Here is a 14,497-nt window from a genome sequence, read left to right on the forward strand (position 1 = left end):
AGGGCACGCAGAGCGTCCGCGGCCGCCTCGGGTACGCTGGCATTGGCTTGTGCCCACTGTGTGCTGGCCCGGCCTCCAGCCTCCAGAGCTGCTGGGCCCGTGGGAAGGCAGCAGTTGGCTCAAAGAGGAAGCCAGACCCAGAGGGGAGGGGACGGCTGATGCGTGGGGACAAGCGAGGCCCTGCTCCTCCGGGTGGGAAGGGTGGGGTGGGTGCAGCCCAGCCCCCGGCTGTCGCTTGGCTCCTTCTGCCAGCAGCCCAGGCAGCCTTCTGCTGGGACACAGGGCCAGGAGTGAGGGCTTGGGGCTTGGCAGTGAGGGACACAGGCTCTGGAGCTGGTGGGCCTGCGTTCAGGTCCCCACCGTCCTGTGGGACCCTCCTCCACCACTGGTGAGAATGCGGTGGTTCAGCCATTTCCAGAAAGTGGGCAGCTTTTTAAAGAGTGAAACGTATTCTCAGGGTGGGGCCAGCCATTCCTCTCCTCGGCATTTTATGCCAGAGAAATGAAAACCTCAGTCCATGCAGACTTTCACGCGGATATTCACAGCAGCCTTATTTGTACCAGGCAAAACCGGGAAAAGCCGAGCAGCCCTCAGCAGGTGGCCATGCACCCTCACTCCGGAATGCCACTCAGCAGCAAGAAACGAACTACTGATATAACAGTACCGGGGGAGCCTCAGGGTCATGGTGCTGAGTGAGAGGGGCCCAGGGACAAAGAATGCATCCTGTGTGAGTCCATCTATAGAACACTCTAGAAAGTGCAAACTAACCTATCGCGACAGAAAGCAGTTCAGTGGTTCTTCTGGGGATGTCGGGGGCCAGGAGGTCCCACAAAGGGGCACAAGAGAACTTTGGAGGACGGTGGCTGCATTCACTGTCTGGATGGTAGTGTTGGATCGAGGGTTCTGCACCTATGCCGAAGCTCACCAAATTGTGCCGTCCGAACAGGGGCAGTTATTGTGCGCCTGTGATACCGAGATACACCGGAAACAGTTGCTGCTGTGCCACTCATGGCTGTGTAACCTTGGGTGGGTCACCTCACTTCTCCAAGCCTCACTTAGGATCGTGGAACAGTGACAGTGTGGCCTCACGGGATGGTTACGAGGACTCAGTGATTCGACCTTGGTTACTCGGCTCCGTCCTGAGCAAACCACGGAGCCGCACGAGGGCAGGGGAGAACACAACCACGGGGCCTGCCCAGCCCTTGCTGGGCTGTAACGTGTGCCCCGTCTTAATTTTACGGATTTGTTCATTTTTAGACAGAGGGAAAGGGAGGGAGACCGAGAGGGAGAGAGACATCAATGTGTGGTTGCTTCTCGAACGTGCCCCAGCTGGGACTGAACCTGCAGCCCAGGCCTGTGCCCCGACTGGGAATCGAAGCCATCAGGGCAAGACGCGCCCTGTGGGTTGTCTCCCACTCACTCACTTGTGCCTTCCCAATGCGAAGGGGAGCCCCTGCTCCAGGCCAGGCTTCCCACTCCCTGGGGGGCCAAGGGAGAAACAAGCCCTAACTCTGTCCTCATGGGTATGTGTGTACTTGGGGTGACAGATATAGCCTGACAGATGTAACATGCAAAAGAGGGGTGTGTGCACGTGCAAAGGCCCTGCGGCAGGTGAGAGTGTGGTGTCTCCTGGAATCCACAGAAAGGGTGTCTGGCTGGAATGCAGGCGGCAAGAGGGGCACAGACAGGCCCTGTCACATGCCATCTTGCAGGCCCTGTTGAGGGCCCTGAGGGTCGCTGCACCCCATGGAGTCCCAGTTGCCTCATCTGTGAGAGTGGATGATAAAGGTACAGAATGAGCTCCAGCAAATGCAGCTCTCAGCCCCCAGCATGGGCGTTGGCACGGTTGTTGTTCCCCGTGGGCAGTGACCTTTCCACTGTGGCCGTGGACCAAGATCTCTCACGGGCCTGTGCCGGGGCCCTGTAGACGGGTGGGTGGGGGGTTACATTTGCTGTGACAGTCACTCCACGAGCTCCCGCCCCCACCCCCAGCCTCCCCTGCACACACAGCCGGTGGCCTGAGCAGGGCCGGGTTCAGTCCTGTTACCCAGCAATCCTCCCATCCTGCCTTTGAAGGTTCTAGAAGCATACAATCTGCCAAGAGTGAACCAGGAAGAAATACAAAAAAAATAGGCCAATGACTAGCAATGAAATTAAAGCAGTCATCAAAAACTCCCAACTAACAGGAGTCCATGACCGGATGGCTTCACGGGTGAATTCTACCAAACATGTAAAGAAGAACTGATACCTAGCTTTCTTAAGCTTTTCCAAAAAATCCAAGAGGAAGGAACGCCCCCCTCCCCACAGCCACCCCACCCCCATACCGCCTAGTCACACCCGGGGCTCCTGTTCCTTCTCCTCCACCTGCCCCTCCTCAGTGCGGCCCCAACGAAGCCCGGGGAGCCTTTAAAGACATGACCGGGCTGTGTCCACCCCGATAGCCTCCCACAGCACCCCGAAGGACCCTGACTGAGCCACAGGCCCTGTCCGAGTCACCCCCGGCTACTCCCTGCTGTCCCCACCTCTGTCTCTCCCGCACGCTCACCTCATCCCTCCTCCAGACCTTGGCACTTGCTGCTCCTGACACTTGGGAAGCCCTCTCCCCAGCCCCCCTGAGACTCTCTTCGTCTCCCTCAGGGTCTCGGCTCAGATGTCACCTCCTCAGAGAGGCTCCCGTGCTACACCCCATTCCCTCCTTCGCCTTCCTCCCCAGCCTTCACAGTGCTCGTTACACCCAAACTTCCTCCTCCCCAAGTTCACCTTGTGTCTTTGGCCGACCTTCCAGAAGCTCCCTGAGGACAGACGCTGGCCTGTCTTGCTCACCTGTGTATTCTGTTGCCCACATTGTGTCTGAATCAGAGAATGAAGGGATGAACGAATGACTGGGCGAAGGGACGAATGAGTGAGTGAATGGATGGATGGATGAATGGATGGATGGATGGATGCTTGGCTGCCTCTGCGTCTCAGAGGAGAAGGTCCCCAGGGACCCCAGGACGGTGGGGGTACAAAGGAGACAGCCGTCCCCCGAAGGGTGTCTCCTGGAAGAGGGCCTCCGCTAGCTCCCTGTTTCTGACTGTTCCCTAGCTTCCCAGCCACCGCCAGAGGCCAGAACACAGAAAGGGCAGCAGAGGGGAGCCCAAGGTCCTGGTGCCTGGAACCCCACCCCATTTACTCGCCAAGGGACAGAACAGTGTGGGGGCCCAAGCCAGGCAAACAGAGTTCAAAACTCACCTCTGCCGCCCACAGCTGGGGCGCTGAGCAGACTTCTTCATCTCCCCATGTTCTCATCCATGATGGGGAGAGGGTAATCATGTCTATGTCGTAGGGCCGGCATGCCCGGCGTGTGCTGAGCACTCCATAAATGGCAGCCCCCGACAGCATCAACCAAGCTCCTGCCTCGAGCCCTCGTGGAGACTTGCAAGGTGAAGTGCTCCTTCACACCCTCACCCCCACCCAGGAACCTCTTCTTCCTGTGTCAGGAAGCCCATTCTAGAAAGGCCTGGGTGCTCCCCTGATCTATGACTGTCTTCGGGCCTGGAAGACCTTAAAGAGTATGGAATCCAGCGCCCTTTCCTGTCTCCCCTCAGACACGGAACGGAGGCTCAGAAGGAGGCCATCGGTCACCAGGGCCACGACTCCTCGCCCAGTGCTCCTTGCCGGCATCCTCGGAGCGCTTCCCCGGGGCACTTCTGGGGAGAATCCCCTCCTGTGAGTCGTCTCTCGGTCTAGAAGGTCCGAGATGGTGGCAGGGATTATGACTGTCTTGTTCACTCCGTGGGCCCAGCACGGGCCTGGGACCTGTGAATGAATGTATGCATGCATGAATGAATGAATGAATGAGGGCAGAAGCCATCTGCCTCCCAGCGCAGCATCTCAACTCCAGCGGGGTCAGAAGCCAGGCCTGGCCCAGCTGAGGAGGTTGCCAGGGTTACTTCCAAGAGTCTCTTGACCAGAGGAAGCTGATGACAGAAGAACAGGATATGGCTGCAGGTGGGGTGGGGGGTGCAGAGCCCCTGCCCAGGCCAGGATGAAAGAGGCACAGGAAAAGGACACAGGTGGACCGGCCATCGGGGTACGGGGGGATGACAGGATGCGGGCCAAGGGTCTCAGCCATTTCCTCTGCACGGGGTATGGACTTGGTGGTTTTATCCTCAGTGCAGGACCCTCCTTTCTGCCCCCACCAGCCAGCAGGCAGCCCTGACCCTGCACCCAGGGGACACTCGGAAAATGTGTGTTGATTCACTGTGTGCATGAATGAATGAATGAATGAATGCTTTCATCAGCCTCTCCTGGCCTTTCCAGCAGTCAGGACGAGTGGGTCAGGCCAGGGGTTTTGACTACAGTGCGAAGCAAAGCTTCCTTGCTGTTTCAAAGAGGATGTCAACGATAACTATGACTGCTCTTACTACTGGCGCTCACTGAGCAGTCACTACGTGCTGGGCGCTATCTCTGCGTCGCTTCTCCAATATCCTGTGACTCCTCACCACTCTAGGAAGGTGTTGACAACCTCATTTTACAGATGAGAAAACTGAGGCTCAGGAACGAGAAGATTCTTGCTCCTGGTCACCCAGCAAGTCAAAGGCATTGTTGAGGTTCAAGTCAGAGTCTTTCCGAGTCTATAAACTCTGTTCTTCTTCTTTTTCTTTTTTAAAAGATTTTATTTATTTTTTGAGGGGGGGAGGGAGAGAGGGAGAGAAGCATCAATGTGTGGCTGCCTCTTGCGTGCTCCCTACTGGGGACCCGGCCTGCAACCCAGGCACGCGCCCTGACTGGGAACCGACCAGCAGCCCTTTGGTTTGCAGGCTGGCACTCAATCCACTGAGCCACACCAGCCAGGGATGTAAACACTGCTCCTAAATACACATTCTCAGCTGATGGCAAGATGCCTTTTCACTTATCCATCCATCCGTTCATTTATCCATTGCTTCTTTCTGCAAGCAATTGCTGGAATCCTCACCGTGCTGTGTCCTATGCTGGGCACCAGAGCAGCCGCTGCTGCCACAAGACTCCTCATCTGGAAGGCAGCGCTCCACCCAAATAATTAATTCATCATGGAAAGTGCTGGGCAGGAGAAAACTGGAGTGCAGCGCTGGCGTATGCAGGGGACCTGCCCAGCCTGGGGACCTGGGAAAAGGCTTAGCGTGCAGACTGCAAGGCGGGAGGCAGGCAGCACCAACGGCGAGGTGTGGACACGGGGCAGACGGTCGAGGCCTGCAGAATGAAGGAAAGAAAAGACCTTAGAACCCTGATTTGAGCCGCACTGTTCATCCAGCCCTTTCTCTCTGCAAGCACCTTGCTTGGGTTATTTTGTAACTCTTTACAATGAGATGGAGATAGAGACGCCCTCCCTTGTCGTCCCCGTTATAATGGGAGATCAGCTCACACAGCTGCAAAGAAGCAGAGCTGGGGTCTGTCTGATCTGGGGGTCTCAGCTCCTGACCCTGAGCCCAGGGTCTGCGGAAGAGACCCTTCTACTACTCAGTGGCTGGGGCTGAGCTGGCCCTGAGGTGACATGGTGCCTGCTGGAGGTCATGTTCTTCCTTCCTGTGTCACCCACCAGCTCTCCTTGGTCTGGAAAGGGTTTTGCATCCAGGACTGTCTAGGGAGGGGACATTTCTAAGCTGAAAGCAGCTGGTGCCGCATGAGGAGGAACAAAGACCTCCGTGTCCCTTCTGAGCGGCACTGGAAAGCCTGCTGCAAGGTGGACCCGGCCCCCTGCCCGGGGGCCTTGGAGGCTCCCAGTGCGCTGGAGGCAGCTGTGGCCGTGGGGCTGACAGTCCCACCCCAATGTCACCCCTTTCTCCTTGTGGGCCCCAAGCCTGGAAGACAAAGCTGCTCTCTTGTTTTCTCTTTGAAGGCAGAGAAGAGGCCCAGATCCTCCTTAGCCTGGGGTGTGGACCCCAAGGGTTGGGCTGGGGGTTGCTGACTCCCCTTGCTGGTCCTTATCACCTAGAGCAGGGTGTTGAGCTCATTTTCACCAGGAGCCGCATCAGCCTCAGGGTTGCCTTCAAAGGGCTGAATGTAATTTTAGGGCTGTATAAATGTAACTACTTAACAGTTAAGCGAGAGCTTGGCACTGCCCCCGGGTAGAAACAAAGTGCTGAGCCAGATAAAACAAGGTGGAGGGCTGGGCTCCCGTGGGTCTTGTGTTTGCTGCCTGTGACCTAAAGGATGTAGGCCAGGGATGGGGGCCCCCACTAGGTAGCCTAGTAGCCCTTGGGCTAGGACCTCACAGGTCCCCTGGGGAAAGTGTAAGGACTCCCCTGTGATTCCCATGATAACAGCGGACCTACTTCCTGAGCCCCAGCCACGCGCCCTGAGCTGAGTGCCTCTCGCCTCTTCAGAGTAGCTCCCCAAATCCTTCGTGGCAGAGGCTACTGGCTATTGCCCAGTATGCATTCTGCCATCTCCTCTTTAGTAACAGAACACCCCCCTCCTGAGTGTTAATAAGGTGCACCACTGCTAGCTAAATACTACATTTCCCAGTCTCCCTTGCAGCTAGGTGTGGCCATGTGATCACTTCTGACCAATGGGCTACCAGAGAGGTCACTGACACATTTTCCAATGTGCCCATATAAAAGAAAGGAGTGGTCCACCTCCTTGGACCCCCAAAACACATGGGAAAGAATGGGCAGGGGGAGGTATTCATCTGCAACCTTGTGGATGGAAACCACACAGGATGGGAAAGACACAAGTTGCCCAGGCCCTGGACTGGCTCCCAAAGCAGAGCTCCGACTAAAGCATGAAGGCAACCAGCCCCTAACTGCTCTTGGCTCTAACTGCTGTTCCTTGGATTCTGCTGGCACAGCTGGACTGAATCCTAAAGAGTCATTGAGGCTCCAAGGGGGAAGTCCACGGTTCACTGACGAAGCTGAGACTTGAACCATACTCAGTACACGCTGTGTAGGCGGGTGGGCAACTGCATGCGGGCAGCCCAGTGCTCTCCAGGGAAGAGCTAACCTGGAGGAGCTGATCGCGTCCGGGCCCTACAGGCCACTTGCTTTTCCCATAGGAGCCGCAGCTCTTGTTTCTGGTTCCTATGCCCCACCTTGACAATGGCTTCCAGTTTATAAAGTGCTGCTTCATATCCACTGTCACCTTAACCTTGACCCCTCCTTGTGAGGTCAGCAAGGGTAGGGCATTGTTACTCTCCCCATTTTACAGGGCACAAAACAATCTCTTCACACATCGTCTGGCACATAGTGGGTTCTCAACACGTGACAGGTCCCCTCGCCCCTTTAATAACATTTTCGTAGTGATGTGCTACCACTCGTAAATACTATTTTTAAAGGGGAGTGAGATGCAGGAGTGTAGTTGGGGAAGCCCATGTGGAGGACCAGGGAGACCAGACGGGGGGTGGGGTGGTGCTCAGACTTGCTGATAACCTTGAGGCATCTTCCCCCTCTTTTCCCTGGTACCAGAGGGGTTGGGAGGAGGGCCCAGGGTCCCCGACCATTGAGGGCAGCATGCTTCCCCCTGGGCCTCTGCCAGCACGTCCCAGTCCCCTTTCCGAGCCTGGCTCTGAGTCCCAGGGCTGTGCAGGTCTGCTCTCTGACCTCGGGGTCCTCATGGGTGAAACAGGAACAGTAGTAAAAGTAAGAACACTGCTTATACGACTGTTGTGCTAATTACACAGTTTATACATATAAAGAGCTTAGACTAGAGCCTGTCTCGGTAAGTGCTTAGTTCGTGCTATGGGAATTATGGTTATTGATTGTCAGTTACCAGTAATATTATTATTAATCATAATAACGAAGGGATAATGGGCATTTACAGATGACTGAAAGAGAAAGAAACACATCTGAATGTCAAGACACTGCAGTTCTGTTGAAAGACCAAGGGCTGGGGGCCTGGTTTGCCCATGGAGGGGCATCTAGGGCCTGCCGGTTCCCAGTCTGGGGATGTTCACCTGGCATCTTTCCTCTCGGTTAATTTTTCCCATCAGCCCCACTTGGGTTGGCCAGTTAAGTTAGGAGTGGAAATTCTTGTCTCAGTGTTGGAAAAGCTCTCAAAGTTGTCTCAGCCAGCCCTTTTCCTTAGTCATGACTCTGTACACACACGTGCATGTGCACATACACACTGCCCATCCTTGAATACCTCCCCATGTGGGGTGCTCACTACCTACTAGACAACCCTGACTACTAGGTGGCTTATCTTGTGAAGCCAAACAGATCTCTCTGGGAGGCCTCCCCTGGTTCTGCCTTCTGGGTCCTTCCTGGGAGTCCACACCCTCTGTCTCAGCTAGCCTCTCAGGCACCAAGAACAGTGGCCACTAAAGCTTCTTCCCACCTGAAATCTCCCCCATGTCTTGATCACCCTCCTGGATGAGGCAAGGGGCTGCGTTTGTGCAGAGCGCTGGCTCAGGAAAAGCACAGTGACACAGCCCTGCAGATAAGCCCAGGGAGCTAGCTGGCCTGCAGTGCCTGGCAGCCCACCACCATCTTCTTGATGGCCTGGCTCCTTCCCTTTCGTACCAGAACTGCGGGCAGAGAAAAGGCAAGGATGCACCTGAAGCAAATACATGAAATCCCTCTACCAAACACATCATTGGCAGCTGACCCCAAAGGTACCAGGGAGAAGAGGCCTGCTTGGTTGGATTTCTTTGGGGTCTGCTGCCTAGTGTTGAGACACAGCTTAGCCTGAGGTTCCTGTCGTGACTGTAGTGTGTTTGATTTCTCCACGCCATGCACAAGCTGCTGTCTTAAGTTCTCATTGCTGGATGTTGTCACAAGAGCCTTGCAAGTTACACTCCTGAGCTTCATGGACCTGCACACTGCATCCCTATTCGAGCCTCCTCATTCCCGCCAGCATGCCCCTCTACAAGTCACTTTTCCACCCCGGGCCTCGGTTTCTCCATCTGTAAAATGGGGACAATACTCATCTGTACCTCCAGGGTTTGTGTGAGTGTTCAATAAGGTCAACAATCTGTAGCCTCAGATCCAGTTCCAGGCACACAGTGGGTCTTTAATAAGCATTAGAAACAATTAGCTCTCAGCTGGAAGATGAGCTTGGTGCACTGGTAATAGATGCCGGAAATGGGGCGATGCATCCCTGTTGTGAGAGGGGCTCGGTCTCGACATAGTTCTGGCTCTTTCTGGCTCCTTGGTCAGTGGGTCTCAAGTTTACTGAGCTTGAGGTGCAGCCCAGGGAGTCATAAAAGGCAGAGTCCCAGGCCCTCTGCTAAGAAAGCTTGATTCAGTGAGTGTGGAGAGGCCCAGGCATCTGCAGTTTAACGACCTCTCTGCAGAGCACTCCCCACCCAAGCCAAGAATAGACATTACTGCCAAATGCGCCCATCACGCTGTGCCTGCACTGTGCCGAGAGCTGGAATGCTCTGCTTAAGACCGAAGGGCCCCTGCCCACAGAAAGCTCACCGCCTCCTGGGCGGGGATGGTGGAGTTCCTCGGGGGGCAGGGGAGGAGCTTGAGATCTGGAACCAGCAGGTACAATGGGAGTCAGAAGGTCAGAAGACACCTTCCTCCTGGTGATGTGGTTATTGTCACAAAACACACTGACTCCTCCGGCCAGGAAGGCCTTGGGAGGGTGGGGCACTGGCTGGTCTGGAGGTAAAGGCTGCTCTTCCTGACCGTGCCTGGCCTGGACCAGAGGTGGGAATGGGGAGATGTGATGTGGAGCAGAGGAAGAAGTCAGGTGACATGTGCGCTGGGTTCAGGGTGCTGCCTGCAGAGTCGGACCTGGACTTGAACTTGGGCTTTGTCCTTTCTAGCTGTGTGACCATGGCCCAGGGACTTCCCTTTCCTAAGCTTGGTTTCCACCTCTGCAAAAGGATGAGAACTGGGTCACCCACCTAGAGAGGCGATTTACCAAGAAGCTAATAAAGCTTTAGTTCCAGGGACTCTTGGCGAGGCCCTGGGCTTAACTGTGCATTCATAATTTTGCAATATTTTCTTTTTCAATATTTTATTTATTTTTAGAGAGAGGGGAAGGGAAGGAAAAAGAGTGGGAGAGAAACATCAACATGAGGTTGCCTCTCATGTGTCCCCTACTGGGGACCTGGCCTGCAACCCAGGCATGTGCCCTGACTGGGAATCGAACCAGCGATCCTTTGCTTCACAGGCCCGTGCTCAATCCACTGAGTTACACCAGCCAGGGCCAATATTTTTCTTAAAGAGGGTCCTCAAGTTTGTAAAGGCTTCAGCCCCTCCCCCCACCCAACACACACACACACACACACACACACACACACACACCCCTGGATCTGCCCAGGCCCACCTAAGACATCTGATGCAAGATTTGGTGAGAAGATCGTGAATCTCTTGACAAGCCTGTGTCTGAAAACAGAAGCTCCTAGCTCCTGAGCCTGGACAGAACCTGCTGGCACCCTGGACAGTGGTGACGTTAGTCTGGGGAGGGCCACTCCTATTCTGACAGCACCTGGTCCCCATGACCTCAGAGCTCTGGGGAAGAGGCTGGGGAGGAGGAGGGGTGGTAGTGAGCAAGAGGGGCTAGATGGAGCCTCCCTAGACGCCCCCCACCCCTACCTCCGTGCCTTGTGTAGGAGCCTGTGAAGGGCCTGGCTGGTGAGAAGCCAGCCAGAAGTGAGGGCTCTGGGTAGACGCCTTGGGGCTGACTTGAGTTTGATAATGACTTTCAAATGTCTAAATCCAGGGAGGATACAGGTTACCCAGGACCCAGAGTTGAAGTTGGTGGGGACACTGGAGCCTGGACATGCTCCCCTCAAGGTGGGGAGAGACCCACCTCCCACCACCCACTCTGAGCCAGGCCCTGCCTCAGTGCCCAACTTCACTGAATCCTCACATCCACCACCATAGTCCTCACTCAAGTTCTCACTCCGCTCGTTTCCATTCTGCAGAGAAAGAAGTGGAAGCTCAGAGAAGGCAAATCAATGGCCAACGAGCGCACAGCTGGGGGGAATGCAAAACAAATCATGATCTGAACCCAGCTCTAACTGCACTTACCCACCCCAGCTCTCTCCTACTACCGCCCACCTGCTGTGGGAGCAGTGGCACGTAGTGGGTTCACAATAAACGTGGAAACGAATGAAGTAAGGAAGGAAAGAATTCTCAGGCCAGGCTCTTCCCACGCCCGCCTGCGTTCAGCCAGCTCTCTCCCACCCGGTCTCCTGCCCGCCCCCCCACCCTTCCCCCTGTCTAATTAGGTTTCTGAGCCGTCTCTCCCGCTTCCGTAGGTTCCCCCGCGCTCCTCCCGGAGCCCACCCCGAGGCAGCTTTCTCACAACAGGACCCCCGGAGTGGGGACGCCTCCCGACCCCCGAGGCCCAGCGGAGGGCGGCGACCTCGGGCGGGGTGGTCTCCGCAGCCTCCTTCCCCTCTCCAGGCTTTCCCGCCCCCGCCTCTTCCCCGGGCCGCTGAATAATTGATTCGACCATAAATAATGGATCTGTGCTGTGCGCGCCCTCTGCCCCCCAGGGTGCGGGGCTTCCCCATAAGGTTAGGGGGAGCGGGGTGGGGGACGGGGACCACTGTGCTGTGAGCGTAAGTGGCGCACAGTTTCGTTCCGTGGGCCTTTCTCTCGCCCTCTCGCTCCCTCGCGCCGGCTTTTTCCCTTTTTCTTTTTCCTTTTTTTCTTTCCTGGAGCGGAGCCCGGCGCCAGGAGTCTGGAACCAGCTTGACAAGCTTTTGAGTTATGGAGGGGGGAGGGGGAGGGAGGGAGCGGGCGGGCGGCGCGGGGAGGGGAGAGGACGGGTGGGGAGGGCGCTCCGCGGCGGCGTGGGGACTGGGCCAGGGGCATTCGCGGGCAGGGGCGCGCGTACCCTGTTTGGGGACTCTCCCCAACTTTGGGCGAACCTTGGAGAGGATCTGATGGTGGCGGACGTGGGGAGGCGGGAAGCGACGGCGGGGGGCGGGGGTGAGTCAGGCCGCGGACCCCGCGAGCGGCCGGGCTGGCGGAACGAGCAGGCTTTAGAGCCGCAATAAATGAGGCCCGGGGAGGGCGACGGGGTGTACTCAGCTCCGGGCTTCGCTGCCTCCCCCGCCGAGCAAGACATTCCTTTCCGCTGAACTGGGCGCCTGGGCCTGCGCCGCCGCCGCGCCCTGCACGCATCGCCCTCGGCGGGCAGCCGGGCTCCGGGCGGGGGAGTGGAGCTGGGGGGGCGGACACCGAGGAGCGGGAAGCGAGGCCTGGGGTGGCCTCCCTTGTCCCCCTGCGCCGTTCCCCAGGTGCTCACTGCATCCTCACCTGCCCTAGAGGGTAGGGTTCGCGCTGCCCGTTTACCGTGGGGACCTGAGCCCAGGGTCGCTCAGCTTCCGGCCCAAGGCGTCTGACCGCCCCCGCCCCCATGCCTTTGCCTGAGACTCTCCATGCGCCCCGTCCCGCAGCCGTTCCTTCGGGTCCGGTGACAACCCTGGGAGCTCAGAGCCAGGCACTCAGCGGGGGCACCTTAGCCACTGCTGAATTTGACCAGGGCCCTTTGCCAGCAGCCTCAGGAAGGCGGTGAGCATGCCTGTCCGTCTGACCGCGCGGTGCCAGACAAGCCCAGCCCCAGAGCCGGTGGGGGGGAGGTGTCTGGAGTTGTTGGCTTGCCAGGAACAGTAGTAGAGAGAAGTTTCCAGACCCCGTGAGGTCTCCGAGGGGCACTCAGCGTGCCCCTGGAGGACACTTCTAGATGCCAACAGAGACCCCGGGTCTAAACATGCCTTCCCCTGGACTGCAGAATTTCTGGTCAGGCTATGGTTGACTTCTGAGTGCCTCAGTTTCTTTTAGGGACCCCCAGCGCTTCCCACATCCCAGCCCCCACCCGGCACCTTCCAGCTGGGCCTGCCCCCAGCCAGTCAGTGACCTGGATCTACCGTGCTCCTGAGTGTGACGCCTGGTTCCTCACTGTGTGCCCTGGGGTGGCTGCCCTCACTTCGAGCCTCTCTCACTCAGCTGTGGGGTGGGTGAGTAACAGTGCCGGCCTCACCTGGGTTCTGGAAGGTTCTGTGAGGCCAGGCTAGTCCTGACTGAGCACAGGGCCTGGCACACACAGCTCTCCATACGTGGCACTGGTGGCATAGCTGGTTGGTTGTTGTTATTATTTCTGAGGGACCCACAGAAGCTTAGCAGAGCCCCTCCCTGTCCCCCCTGAGCAGAGTGCTGAGCAGCCTGGCGCCCCCCTCCCCCTCGCCCCCCCCCCCAGCCCTGTTGGAATCCCCCCAGAGAAGCCGCTGAGCAGAAATTTCCAGCCTCCCTGGCAGAGCTGGGAAGGGTCTGGGCGCGGCTCGCAGATGAAGTCGGGCAGGCGCTGCGAGGCCAGGCCGGGGAGGCACCGCCAGATGTGGGGGCCCTGAGCCTGTGGGAGCGTCCAGCCTCCACCTCCAGTCTAAAAGCCGTGCCAGCACAGGCCTTGTCCCTGGTGGTCAGTGGAGGCCTGCGGCCCCAGTGTTGCTGGCTGTGCCCTCCTGGAGCAAGCCCTACACCCCAGGAGTCTGAGTGAGCGCTGCCCCGGAAGATGGGATTGTGGTCACCGTGAGCTCTTAGAACCTCTTCTTGCACCTGAAAGTGGGTGCTGTTTGATTCAGTGACTGTCACAGTTATGGGGGTCACAAGGCCTCCTAGGGGCCCCCTTAGCTGATTCCTTGGCCACTAGAGGAGCAGAGGCCCCAGTTAAGATGATGGGGTTCACTGGGGCTGTGGAGTCCCTTTCCTAAGTGGCCCGAAGAACCCACCTGGGGACCTGGCAGACAGGCTGACTCTTGCTTTCATCTACCTGCAGAATGGGCCCGGGACCCTCACTCATCACTGGGGTGGGAGGAGATGGGGACCAAGTCCCAGCGCTGCCCCAGACTGGACAGGTGCCCTTGGCCAAGTCTGAGGCTGAAAACAAAACTAGCGCTAGTGAGTGAGTAGAACGTATCAGCTGCCCTCTGCTTCGGGCGGCTGCTGGGTGTTTTACATACTCTAATCTCAACATTATTCATGGAGGGAGGTTTTGTTTTCTTTTTTTAATTTTTAAACATTTTTAATTTTTAATCTTTTTCTTTTTAGAGAGGGGGAGGGGAAGAGAGGGAGAGAAACATGGATGTGAGAGAAACACATTGTTCAGTTCCATCTGTGCCCCGATGGGACCGAACCAGCAACCCAGTGGTGTGCCCTGACCAGGAACTGAACCTCTTCAGGACAACACCCAGCCAACTGAGCCACACTGGGCAGGGCTTTGAGGGAGGTTTTATCATTAACTTAATTTTCCAGATGAAGTAACTGAGGCTCAGAGAGGTCGATTCACTTTTTTAAGGACACAGAACTGGGAAATGAGAGAGTCAAAATTCGAACCCTGATCTGCTGGCTTAGAGCCTGAATCCCTAAAGAAAAAGAAAGTTGAATTTTTTAAAAAGATTTTACTTATTCATTTTTAGAGAGAGGGGAAGGGAAGGAGAAAGAGAGGGAAAGAAACATCCATGTGTGGTTGCCTCTTGTGCGCCCCCCACTGGTGACCTGGCCTGCAACCCAGGCCTGTGCCCGGACCAGGAATGGAACTGGCGACCTTTTGCTTCTCAGGCCCGTGCTCAATCCACGGA

This window comes from Sturnira hondurensis, unplaced genomic scaffold, assembly GCF_014824575.4.
Source record: "Sturnira hondurensis isolate 20B ecotype Veracruz unplaced genomic scaffold, ASM1482457v3 Scaffold0022908, whole genome shotgun sequence".
NCBI classification, from domain to species: domain Eukaryota; kingdom Metazoa; phylum Chordata; class Mammalia; order Chiroptera; family Phyllostomidae; genus Sturnira; species Sturnira hondurensis.